The sequence below is a fragment of the Callospermophilus lateralis genome, chromosome 11, assembly GCF_048772815.1.
Source record: "Callospermophilus lateralis isolate mCalLat2 chromosome 11, mCalLat2.hap1, whole genome shotgun sequence".
Taxonomy (NCBI): Eukaryota; Metazoa; Chordata; class Mammalia; order Rodentia; family Sciuridae; genus Callospermophilus; species Callospermophilus lateralis.
In genome coordinates, this window is record NC_135315.1 from 109394164 (window position 1) to 109408583 (window position 14420).

A 14420-nucleotide genomic window follows, 5' to 3' on the forward strand; every position below is an offset into this window, starting at 1 on the left:
AATTTGTATTATTTGCTAGTATTGATATCAGATTGTCTTCTTACAAGTTATCATCATTTAAAGAGTGTTTTTTGTTATTTCATAAACTTTGTTTTGTTTTTAAATATAAACTGTGAAATTTGTGCTTATAGCAACTTTCTATCTATAACTGGGTGGGAGAAAAACTTAATTCTTATCTCATAAATGATAGGGCTTTCTCTACTACCTTGCATATAACCACTGTGTGGCAAGTGTTAAACTCTAATTCTAGTTCATTACTATCCATTAGGCCAAAAACATAATATTCCTTAAGACAGCATTTAAATTATGAACAAAGGCCACAATGTTAGAGGTATGGAGAAAGCTCTTTATATTTATTAAAAATGAAGTTATCTACCATGTCATACTGACTATTCTAAATTTTCAATTATCTACAGTATATGTCTATTTATTTGATGTATTTAGTTCAGGTTCTTTGCTCTTATTCATAGGATATACTATATTAAAAGAAAAACAGATTCATAACATCTAAATTGTGTTCCTCCAAAGTGAAATAAGAATGAAGAAAGTCGTCTGTGAGAAAAAATTAGAATCATTTATATTAGACATAAAGAGAATGAGAACTGAAAAGGAATATAAAATCAAAAGAATCAAGAAAGAATTGAGGAGACAAGGCAAAGAAAGAGAAGAGAAAATTTAAGCCATAAATGTCTTGCTCAGGAATTTAGAGTTTCCTAGTGAAAGAAATCAAAAGCAATGGCCAAATGTTGAACAGATGCCTAATTCTGACAATATAAATAAAAGTAACTTAGATAAATTTCAAATCAAATAAACCAATGTGGGTCTGAATGTGGCTAAACCAGAGAAAAAGAGAGGAAACCACCAGTCTGCATGCCCTGTTCTCCCCGTAGGTCTAGTCTTCCAGGGCATGCTCTGTGGAAAAGTGTGAGGGCTGGGTAAAACAGGATGATTATCTGTCATCTGAAATCCTTGAGCTATGCATTCCAGTGTTACAGAATTCAAGTGGGAGTTCTTGGAGGAAAAGTTAGAGTTGTTCTTTACATTGGGTCAGACTAAATTTCAGAAGACATTTCAGTGAAGTTCCTGAACAAGGTCAATTGAACATACTCATATTGTGCCTTCATCTTCTATATATGTTTTTTTTGGGGGTGGGGTGGGAAGGGGAGTCAGGTCACTCTGTGTGACCTTGGCAAAGTAAACAAAACATGGGACACAAAGTCCATTTCATCTTGTTAAAAAAAATTGCAATTCTCTCACTTCTGCTTCTAGCTGTAATCTGCTGTCCATCTACAGGTATGGGGTGTGGACAGGGAGGAATGTGTTGAAAATATTAGCGACAAGATAAAAGGTGAATATTTCACTTGGCATGCAATAGACAGTGAAGAGTCAAGATGGCCAATGTCCAAATTAACTGGAAGAGTGTACTAGTGCTTCTAGATAGAAAATCACTTTTGAACTTGTCAATAAGACCATTGAGCTAGAATCTGTCACAGTGAGAAGAAGATGGAAGAAATTCATCAAAATGTTTCCATGTTCTCAGGTAATTTGTCTTCACTTTTTCTTCTCAATTCTAGAGGAAAAACACTTTTGACTTCTTTGTCATTAGCCTACTTTCTCTTTAGAATCAAAATGGTAATTGGTATGGAATGGAATAACTTAATCATTCATACATCTGTGTGATTAGACACCTGAACCAGGTTCAGTCTATCTAGTGACCTATTCTCTGGAATTTCAGAAGCCAATTGATAAGAACCTGAAAAAAGAGGAGGAGTCTGTACTTTTCCAGAGTAACAGTCCAAACCTGAGGCTCTGCTGCTGGGGCCAAAATGCTCCCCTTCTGGAGGCAGTACTTATTTAGATCATGTTTTAGTCAGACTTTTTGTTGCTGTGACTAAAGGACCCAACCAGAACAATTGTAGCATAAGAAATTTTTGTTTGAAGCCTCATGATTTCAGAAGTTTTTAGTCCTTAGAAGGCTGTCTCCATTCCTCAGGGCTCAAGGTGAAATAGAACATAATGGTAGAAGAGTGTGGCAGAGGAAATCAGCTCACATGGTGATCAGAAAGCAGAAAGACTCTAGTCTTCCAGATACAAAATATTCCCCATAGCCACGCCCCCAGTGAACCACTTTCTCCAGCCACACCCCACCCACCTCCAGTCACCACTCCGTTAATCCCTTCAGGGAATGATTTGCTGATTAGGTTAAGGCTATAACCCAATCATTTCTCCCCCACACTTTCTTGCATTGTCTCACAGGTGAGCTTTTGGGGTACACCTCACATCCAAATCATAACAGGTCATAAGAAGGGTCCAGGAAACTAGAATGTCAGGATTTGACTTTGCCACTCTGTAGGACCTTGGAAAGCTATTAAAATGGTCTATGCTTTCACTTTCTTATCTGTGAAGTAGGAAATTCCATACTATCTACCCCATAGGGCTTTTAAGGAGAATTAATTAATACTTATGTGTAGACAATATTGAAAAGTACCTCGCACTTAGTAAACACATGTACATAGCAATTCTTATTATTTTAATGATAGGGCTACAGAGTTGATTTCCTTGGTGTTTTGCCCATCATTACTCTTTTCCCGCTATTCTCGCCTATGGACTTGCCAACTTCAACTTGTTTCATCGAGTAGTCTTACCATCAACTCTTGTAGCTGTTAGAGGAAGGACAGAAAGCAGATGTCCTACTTAAACATCTCCCAGAAAAGGGAATTTGATACAAAGAGGAGCCATGGGAGAGGCCCCAGTTCTGGGACATTTTGGGGAGAGAAAGTACAAAAATTCTAGATAAGTGAAGCTGGGTATTGTTGAGAATGTGTTGGTGTGAGGGTTTATGACTCTAAATGAAAATTAAATTGCACAAAGAATGAGGAAAATTATCAAAAATGATGTTTATTTTAGAAATTGCAAAACGAAATGACATCAGTGTAGAGACTTATATCTATGTTTATTATATTATGATTCAAAGAATTGTGTCATGCTGTCTTTAATGAAGGACTGTTAATAAAACACAGCCTTTCATGAGTGTTTGATTTCTTATTTATAACACTTTTCTTGAAATTAGAGCACTTACTACGTTGGTCTTTATTTTGCCAGGGTGTTCCAGATTTCCATCTAAAAGCACACAGCACCCAGGGAGACTTTCTCTGCTACTTCTTTTAGAGACCGGTTTCTCACTTTGGCAGGAAATATAGTCAAGTCCCATATGACACTGAAATATATTTCAAGAAAGTTATTTTTAAAAGGGGGGAAGAATATGACTTGGGAAAATTTTCTCTTTCTAAGATGCTGCTCCTTGTACTCCTTAAGTCTACATTGCTAGTTATTTTTATTCTCCTTCCTTCGTTTCTTCTGTTTTTCACTTAATATAGATGTTAATTTTAGACAGCTTAGTCCTGTCCCCTTAAACACTTCCTGGATGTTATCTCATCCAATGATGGTCCTACTCTTATTTTCTTAATAAAATAGACAGATGCTTTTCCAAGAGTTTTGAATTTCAGAACAACTTTGAATAATTTTTCTGGGAATAACAGAGAAGATGCTTCAAAGTCCATATGATAAAGACCTCGATAATTGATAAAAATCCTAATCCCAGAAGTAGAATGAGAAAATTCAAGTGACTTTCTTTATCAAAAACCTTGGAAATAGTTTTTCTATTTTTAAAAATGAGTTTAAATAATTGATTAGTGTTTTTGAGTTCTCCAATTAAAGCAGTTTATTTTTTTAAAAAGTATAATTTGTGATTAGTAAAACTACTAATGTATTTAAATATCTGGACCTCCTAATCTGCAGCAATAATCACAAATATTTGAGGTAAAAAAGAAACTGATAATTTTCTTGAAAATAAATATAAAAAAAATGTAAAATTTAAGAGACTTTGCAAAACTTCAAAAGGAAGCCAAAGGTTCTCTCAGAAGCTTCATGTTGTTAAGCAAACTGTTTCTTCAAAGTTGCCCCAACTTTTGGGGATGGAATATCAAAAGTAGTTTGAAAGGGGAGATGACACATAGCTTCGAATTGATCCAAAGTCTGGGAAGACATATACACGCCATCCCTTAGCTACCTTTTGACAGCTAAGCAGGGTAAAGAGATAGAACCAAGCATCATATTAGAGAATGAAAATAAGTCCAGAGGAAAAACCTCTCCTTGCAGATAGTTCTGAGGCTCCAGACAAGCAATAGCCCATGGAAGTATGTAACTGCATAGAAGGATCCAAAGTGATTTAGAGGACTCTGATGTCTACAATCTGTGGATGCACCAAATTCAGCATCAAGCATGCACATTTCTAAATATGTCCAATTACATCTAGGCATATTTCTTAAGTATCATGGTAGAAGCATATGAGTGTTTTTATCACTGCCAAATATTTTTCAACCAGAATAAATTGTTTAGTTCTCAGGCAAGCACTCCAAGGCTCTAAATAGCTTCTCCAAACCTGCTAGCTCTACATAGGCAGGCTTTTAAACAAAACAAGCTGATTATCACATGTGTGCTCCAGTAATGAAGCACACACTAACAATTATAGCGGACCAGAATGATAAACTGAAATAGATTCAGTGAAGATACAAAGGAAGAATGGGGCTTTTGTTCTTGCTTTATTTTACTAAATCATCCCACTCATGTTCTTAATATTCTTTCCTTTTCTAAATTGCAACCAGTAGAATATGCATAATCTGAGACATACAGATAAGAAACTCCCATTGTAAACCAGCTGCAAAATATATATTTGAGGATTACTGAAGAGAAAAGATCAATCCACAATCATTAATCACCTAAGGAACTGTGCCAATAACCACTTCATTATAAATATAATTCAGGCAGAATTTAGATGTGTGTGTGTGTGTGTGTGTGTGTGTGTGTGTGTGTGTGTGTGATCTATCTACACATCCACATCTATAAAGATCATCACTTCACATATATTAAAATTTTCTAGGTACAAGTGTTATATTTTTAAGGATGACAATATAGCTTTCATAAAACATGGCATCCTATTAAAGAGGAGATTTGACACAAATCCAACTACCCAGAATACAGAGTAAAATATAGATAACATAAGAAGTTTTATACTTAACTGAGGGAGATGTGGATTTGGGACTCATCTCTACATAATTACCATCAGAAACAATGGAGATAATCATACCATCATTTATAATAAAATTATAATATCAATTATCAGGTATCTAACTATATCCCACATGATGCTCTATATGTGAAGTTACTATTCCTCAGAACTCTCTAAAGCAGGTAGTATCACTCATTCTGCTCCTCTATTTATTAGTGGGGAGTGCTAAGAAACAGGGATAACTTGTAAAAATTTACACAGTAGATGGGAGACAGAAATTTGAATACACATCCATAACAAAATTTAAATTTTTTCACTTCTGTTTGCTTCTTTCTTAAGGTGAATTGTTTTGCAAGGTAAGACAACAAGACAAACACATAAGGGGCATTCACATTTAGGCTGCAAGGATGTTTCACCTTTAGTAGGATAGAGAAGGGGCAGCACCGAAGGTAAAAACCCAGTAAGAGAAATGAGATAAGAATCACACATTTTGTGCATCATTTCATGGCAAGAAGGAGGATGCTACTTTAGGGAGTAAAGAGAATAATCACAGAAGACACAAAGGATATAGATGAAGTGAGGGTAAGGGCAATTTGTATGGTACAATGTACGTTTATTTCCTTGGCAGGGGGAGACACATTTCAAGACGCGTTAATGCAATTACTGTCAAAACAATCATTCATAAATAACCTTATGTGTGATCATAAGGCCTTTAGAAACCTGTGGAAGCATTATCATTTTCAAAGAAGGCTCTTAATGATACACATGCCAATTTTAACCTTTCCTAATAGAACAAGCCAGAAAAAGACTACAACCAAATATGAACAATATGATGCTGAAATTTTGAGTGTGATGACATTTAAAAGCAGAAAAACATCAATTAACATTTTTCATCTCAAACAGTGTGTTTCATTATTCTCAAGAAAGAAACATAAAGTCCTAATAAATTTCCTCAATATGGCTAGGTTTACACCAACAAATGTATTCATAAAATGATCTCTTTTGAAATGTGTACTTCAGTAAAATCAGATGCAGACACACACACATGCAAAGTTTTAAACTGATGATACATCTGTAAGTTTTAGTAATACTCCAAATACTTGTGTTGTGACCAGAAGCCAAGGCTGTGCAGAAATTATGGCTGATTTGCAGCATCAGTTCGTCACTCTTGTCTCATTTTTCAAACTGACCCTGTAGAGTGGGGACCCAAACAACAGATGGATTTTAACAATGGTAACAACATTTCTTCATAGAGACAGAGTTGGGCCTAACATTTTGTTCTGTTATTTATTTCCTAGTGAGCGTGGGAACCAACTTGATCTCACTATTACTCAGTAGCTTCATCTATAAAATGGGAATGGTAAAAATGATATTGGAATGGAGTTTATGGCATTATTTGTAAAAAGTTGTATAAATTGGGTAGTACTTAAGACCACACGCTTTTATTACAAATTCTGCATACCAGTTTCTATTTGGATAGGGATTGCTGTTTACATAAGTAAACCATGGCCTTAGAGTGAATATGTGAAAAACAAGCCCAACTATGAGAAAATCTTTTTCCATGCATTAATTTTATTTTATTTTTTCACTTATGTAGTAGCTAAAATCTCCACCAAAGGGGGAAAAATAGGTCAGTTGGATAACACAGATTTTTATTAAAGCAATAACACATCATATGAAAAAAAAACCTTTAGGGTTATGGGATCATTTTTTATTCTCAATAGAGTTTTAATTTAAGAGTTTTTTTTTTTTTTTTTTGGTTTGTGATTGTTTTTCAGAATCAGTTACTCAAACAGTAAGACTAAAACTGGCCCAGTAGCCAAATTTATAAATAGAGTATAATTGAATATTATTTTTTCTTCTAAATATGCATGAATTATATCATATCTTATAAAAATGTCACTCCAATCAATGTTTTTTTTCTTACATAATAGAAAGAAAGAATCCCTCACAAAGTGAATTTTAAAATTTCCTATTGGCTGTTCCATGCTTGAGTTGTTGTTGAATATTTCTCCCCTGCAAAATGCAGATTCATGATGGGAAATTTCATTATTTGACTTTCTATATACCTTACTAAAGTCAGTACACTTAATCATTGTATTTTACAGATTAAATAAGAATTCATACTTGCATTCTCTTTTCCTTCAGCAATTTAATATTGATTGACTTGCACATTTAAAATTAAAAAGTGGATTATGAGGGGCTGGGGATGTGGCTCAAGCGGTAGCGCGTTCGCCTGGCATGCGTGCGGCCCGGGTTCGATCCTCAGCACCACATACAGACAAAGATGTTGTGTCCGCCAATCATTAAAAAAAAAAAAATAAAAATATTTAAAAAATTCTCTCTCCCTCTCTCTCCTCTCTCTCACTCTTTCTTTAAAAAAAAGTGGATTATGAGGGTAGGGGTATTGGCTCAGTGGCAGAGCACTTGCCTCCCACATGTGAGGCACTGGGTTCAATCCTCAGCACCACATAAAAATAAATAAACAAGTTATTGTGGCCATCTATAACTAAAAAATTATATATGTGTATGTATTTAAAGTGGCTTAAAAAAATTCATCATAAATGAGGCACTTGCCCCTCAGCAACTGGGTGACCTAATGCAATAATAATACAATGTCAAATGGTATGATAGTTTCAATCAGTACTCCTATTTTTCTTTACAAAGATGGTTAAACATGAAGTTGTGTTTGATATTCCAGGCAAAGTGCCACCTGGAACAGAAGAATGGTAAATGATGTTAATGTACACTGCAACATATGATGTGAATAAAAAAGTGTACACTTCTTTAACCATCTCCCAAAAATTCCTTTGTGTGTTTCCATTTAGTTTTCATGACTTCTTAAGGTAAAGAGTCCCTTATTTCCTGTATACTTTGGAATGGCACTGAACTCCAAAGTAGTGATTCCAAATGAGAATCATATAGCAAATAGCAGTACTGACCTGAGTCAGTATTGGGGATTATGTAAACTTTGCCTTCAGTGTGCTTAATATGCTATGAGGTTCCAAGCTTTGTGAATTTCTTCTTCATATTTTTTTTTTTAGTCCTGAAGATTTAACCCAGGGTCTCATGCATGCTGGTCAGGTGTTCTACAACTAAGCCCAATCCACAGCCCCTGTGGACTTCTTCAGGCAGTAAAATTTCTTGTAATCTGTTTCTGGCTCATTGTCACTGTCTGTCTGTCTGTCTTCCTCTCTCTCTTCTTTTATGATGTTATATCACAAATAAAATTTATTCCAGGCTGCAAACAATAATGACACATTTATACCTCTTCCAGGAATAAAACTGAATAACTGAAACTGTTTTAGCTCATAAGAATTTAACAGCAATAAAGATTCAAATATATGAACAGGTACAAGACAATCAGAAAGGGGATATTCTGAGAGCTGGAATGTGCAGTTCTATTATGACCCAGGAAGAATGGGATCAGCTCATCTTTGGAGTAAATTCATGTCTGTATCTTAAGGGGAATTTTCTTTTGTATTAAGCTCCAATAACCAAATTCCTAGTTTATCAATAAAATTAATAAATATGCTTATTAAGCTTTATAGAATATAAAAATTAATTTTCTGGTCAGAGCAGAAAGAGAAGACTGAAAGTAGGACATGATCAGGGGTCTCAGTGTGAAGCATTCAGGAGGAAGGACATAGTTCTGACCTGCTTTTTAGGCTTAAAACCCAGAGTCTGGTTCTGAGTTTTAAGCCTAAAAAGTGGGTGTGTTGTCTAAAGATGCAGAAAGCTTGGACAATTCAAGAAATTCTCTATAAAATGTTCCCAGTTTTGAAGAGGGAATAGATCGCAGGAGTTAAAAATTAAAGAAATAGCCAAAATTGGGGAAGAAATAGCTGTTTGATTTTCTATACTACATATGATTTTTGTAATCAGTGGCAAAAACTTGGTTACTGTAATATTAGAGTCTAACTGGGACACTACCAGAGAAAAAGGTTATATATTAGTAATTAAATCAGGACAATACAATAGGCCTCTTTTTCCAATATTTTTGCTTTCTGTGGCCAACTGTGATCTGAAAATAACATTTTTCTTGACTTTTTTTAAGAGAGAGAAACTATATTCATATAACTTTGTTTTAACACATTTTTATTACTGTTCTGTTGTTAGTTATTTTTGCTAATCTCTTACTGTGTCTCTCCTCTAAGTTAAACTTTATCATAGGTAGGTATGTATGATACAAATACACACACACACACACACACACTCACTCACTTACAGTGTTCAGTATTATCTGAGGTTTCAGGAATCCCCTAAGGTTTGTAATGCATCATACTTAGATAATAAGAGAACTATGATAATAGAGAGGAAATGGCCTGGGAGGAAATGATGTATACAGCCACCTTAAAAAACTTCAAGTCCAAGTCCAGGCCCAATGTGAAGTCACCTGCATTGTCATTTCCTGTTCTTCTTCCTGCCTCCCCTGAGTGATGACAAAGCCTTTGCTATGTTGAGCACTCTTCTGTCTCTGGGGAGCGCGTTGAGCTAGAACTGCCACAGCTGGCTGGTCCCCTGTCCTCTTTTTCACAACCTCTTCTCATAACAGTAATTCATGTTTTATATTTAATTAACCATGTTGAGATATAAAGTGTTTCACCTACAGATTTTCAGGAGAACACTGTTAGGTTGGCACTGAAAAAAAGGTCTGCTCTTCCAATTCACATGTCCATGTATATATGGTAATTTACTTTCCTTGGTACAGATTATCTCAGCATAGCATGATGCCTTCCATCAGAATATTCTATGCATTTTCACTAAAATCCAGGTTCCTAAGCCATATTCAAATCCCCTGAGTCAGAATCTTTAGGTAAAAGTATTAGTATCTGTACTTTCTACCAAAGCAATCCTGATAGCTTTAAAGATTGACCAATATAAAAAGTTTTGTTAAATTTTTCATCCTAGCTGAACAATGCCACCAAGAGGTCAGAAGTCATAGGCCAGAGGTTAGGAGGTTGTCATTAACAGCAGATCTCCTCAGCAGGAAGGACCTTGGCTAAGGTTAAGGTTTTCTAGTTACTAAAACAAAAGACTTGGTGGGATGAGGGTAACTCACTAGGAGCAGTACAAAATCGTGATCTGATCTATAGGCTTAATCCTGTGTGTCTTTGGAGGAATTGAGAAGGCTGAGCAAGGATGGCCTTTATCTTTCCCAGGGTGGAGGTAGGTCAGATGCTATTTCTGAAGGAAACAAATGCCTCTGATGAGCAAACTGGGGTTGTGTCCTGTGGTTTGGTCATCCCTTGCAAATCTCTCCTCCAGGTATTTTGTTTTCTGATGCCAGTAGCCTTTAAATGCCTGAAACAATGATAGTAATACTTGCCTTTTGTTTCTTCTCAGTCCTTTAACAATATTTCAGTAATTTATTTTGATTAAAGTTTCTAAAATCTAGTTTCCTGCAATGCCTACTTATCCACCAAGGCTCAGTACCATTTTAAATACATATAACTTATAGATCATAACTGCTTTCTTTACCTGCACTCTCACCCCCCATCTCAATAGATCACTTTGATCATATTAATAGTCCTGTATAAAATATTCAGAGTAAAAATCCCCAAAAACCCAAGGCCAAATTTTCTCTCTAATATGTGTATGTTGATCCATAATGGGGGCAGGGGCATGGGAAAAATGGAGGAACATTGATTGGGCTAAGGCGAGGGAGGTGAGGGGAGGGAGGATGGGGGCAGGAAAGATGATGGAATGAGATGGACATTATTACCCTAGGCACATGTATGACTGCACATATGGTGTGATGCTACATCATTTATGAAAAGTTATGCTGCAGATGTGTACACTGAACCAAAATGCATTCTGCTGTCATATATGCCTAATTAAAATTAATTAATTAATTAAAATTTTAAAAAACCATAAGATATATTCAGGGTAACATCCTACATCTAATTCACATTCATCAGACATGATCTAATATCCATATTAGAACCAAAATAATGGTGGCTGACAACTGAGTTGTGCTGGAATGAGTTACTTTAAGAACATAAAGAGTGTAACAGTTTCTATTAAAGAAACTCCCCCCACAAATATCTGATTTTTCTCAGGAGATACAGAAATCATTGACCAATTCCCTAAAGACATTGAAAATTAGTGTTCCTTAGGACGATGTATGAGTAGATCTACTGTCTATAGGAAGGGAACTACATAGTCTACTTTATGTTTGCAAGTCTAATAGGTAAAGAGTTTCACCTTTTTTGAGATCTCAGAAAAAAATAAGTTAAAGCTATCCTATAGAATGTATCACTTAGTGACAGACTCTGTACATTAGTCATGGGGCAAATAGAACCCTTGTAAGTATAGCAACCCAAGGTCCCATACATTACATTAGGCAACCAGAGGCCAAGAATGAGGCAAATTGGCTGAACTTAGCTCTGAAGGAGTAGGACTATCCATCTTCAGAGACAGGATCTGTTCTGGCAGATGATCTGTGGAACATTATCATTGCAATGCCTATCACTTCCAGTTTCACATTGTAGATCCCTTTGTGAGTCTGGTTTTTAACCGTGAGAACTTGACTTGTCTCCTTTCCAAGCCAACAGGTTTCCAGATTACATCATTCCTCAGGGTCATTGAAAACATTTAAACAGAAGAAAGAGGAATCTTAAATCTTAATTTAAACAGAGGAAGGAGGACTTCCTGCTAGTAACACAAATGTAGATTCAATTAATTGGGGAAATTAGAGAGATGAACAAATTGTCCTCTAAATATTTATCAGTCAGGATATATTCATAAAATAGAAAATGTTTTCCACATATAAATCTGCATAAATTTTTTATAGAGAGAAATGATATAATTTGGGTAAAAGACTCCAAATTTTAGGAAGGAGAATTGGACAAGTAAGAGTTTCAAAACAGTGAAAGATATTGCAGATCCTGGACTGAAGGGAAGAATTAAGGAGACTATAGTCTAAGTTTAAGGGGTTGGGTTACTCAGAAGCAGTAGATCAAACCATGGGCTCCTAGGAGTCCTAGCCATTGACAAAAAACAAACACTGCCAAAAATACACCCAAAGACAGATGTACTATCTTCCCTCTAGACAGTATCTCAATTATAAACTGCAGTTCAAAAAGGTTAATCCCTTTGTGACACTGAAAACAGAAAGGATGAATGGCAAACAAGCCAAAGATGTTTATAATTTGTATATTATTTGGTATGGAGAGTAGGGATTCATTATTAAAGTCTTATTTGAATTCTTTTCTTTATTCTTCTCTTAGAGTTCCCTACTTCTTTTTGAAAAATGGAAATACTTGAAATTGATGATATTCAACCAAGCTTGCTTACCAGACTACTTACCAAACACCACTTTTCAAGAAGGTTCTGCTTAAAATCATTCACCATGATATATTACCTAATAACCATAACTAATGAGCATTCATGGTATGTTAAAAAGCCAGCATTCACCAAAAATAAATAAATAAATAAATAAGAGATTAAAGAAAAAATCTAAATAATATTCTTTTAGCAATTTGATCTATGGGTATAATAAACAGGTAAACTAGTTAGGGTTGAACTGGGGATATAGCTCAGTAGTAGAATGCTTGTCTATCATATGTAGAGTCCTGGGTTTGGTGCCAAGTACTGAAAAAATGAATAAATAAATAAATAAATAAATAAATAAATAAATAAATAAATAAACAAATAAAGTTTGCGTTTATTTTCATCCTTGAATGACAGAATTTTTTAAATATCCAATAGTATAGTTATTAAGACAGAAATATCTAAAATTGTGTGTGATATATATGCTATATGTCACATAATCATGTTGCATTAGGTTACTACAGAAGCAGAACTAAAAGAATATATGCAGATGTATAAGAGGAGATTTATTATGGGAACTGGCTTACATGATTGTAGAGGTTGTGAAGTACCCAAATACTCCAACTGCAAGCTAGAGAACCAGGAAAGCAGGTGGTGAAGTTAATTCTAAGTTTGAAAGCCTGAAAATCAAGGGAGACACTCTCTATAACACACATTTGGAGTCAAGTGTAAAGGGAAACACAATCAGAGCTCTGCTTTAAGAAGGTGCCACAACAAAGGTAAACAAAATCTCTTAGACCACTTTAAACTTTCACACTGCATTTTCAATGATTCTGTGTTTTGGCAGAATATATAGAAAAGTTAGACTAAGGAAATTCTAACTGCTAGAGGTTTCCTGGGTGTTTCTGAGTGAGACCCAGAGAAGAGGCAAGAGTGTGATTGTTTCCTTCAAGGAGAATGGCTAAAAAGAGGTTTCAAAGCAAAATAGAGGCTGGTTACTGCTAATATATGAATAATGTAGGAGAGGGAGAATTAAGAGGGCTTGAGTTTTTTCCACTATGTTTTATCATTATGGAGAATTTTAGGTATGTAAGAAATGGAATCAAGAAAGGCACATTTTGAAAGTTTAAATTTAGACATGTTAATGTTTAAATGCTGGCAAGACATGTGTTTAAGAAACCTTACAAAATAGGCCTGTCTCTGAATCTAATATGTGCACATAATTTAACATGGTATCCCTGTGTACAGAAAAAGAACATGCAGAAGACAGAGGAGCGTGTTCATCTTAGAAGAACAATACAGATGAGGGATAAAACTGATGATGAATCAGGTGCCAAGAAGCAAGTTGTTAAATCTCCTGAGAACCAGAATCCCAAACTCTGTATGTATCATTGGCAGAACATGGTACAAAAAGCAAATGAGGTGAATTTTAATATATAACTATGCAAAGGATTTTGAAAGCATTATTCCCATGAGGTCCTTTTTGAAGCCATACACTCTGGCCCAGTATGCATCTTCTGTTTTTAAAGAGTAATTACCAGAATTCTGCTGGAAAAAAAGTTCAAATATAAGAACTATTACAGAGAGGATTGCTGAGTTAGGTGGATGTTTGAATTAGGTTATTAATAAAGACCACAACAAAGTTTTATGGTTTTAGAAATTCTTAGTAATGTGATGAGCCAGATTCAAACTCTTCTGTTAATGAGAAATTTCTGTTAGAAAGAAAAATAGATGTTCAATTCATCTAGATGCATTGATTGATTATTTACAGAGTAAGCACAATTTTAATTTATTGATGCTTAAAAGGGAAATTACCTGGGAATACACTGTATATTACATGGATGTACACAATTTAAAATGAGTGGAAATTAGCAATATGATATCATTATTATTATATTGGTTTATATATTTTATTAATAGTGCAGATTGTATGTCTAAGGCCCTCCAATGTAAAGGTTCACATGTTCTACTATTACTTAAAATAATTTCACATTGTGAGACTAGAAGATTTCATTTTAGGAACAATACAGTGGACAATTTTCACCTCAATTTATTAATTATAAAACTACATAATGCA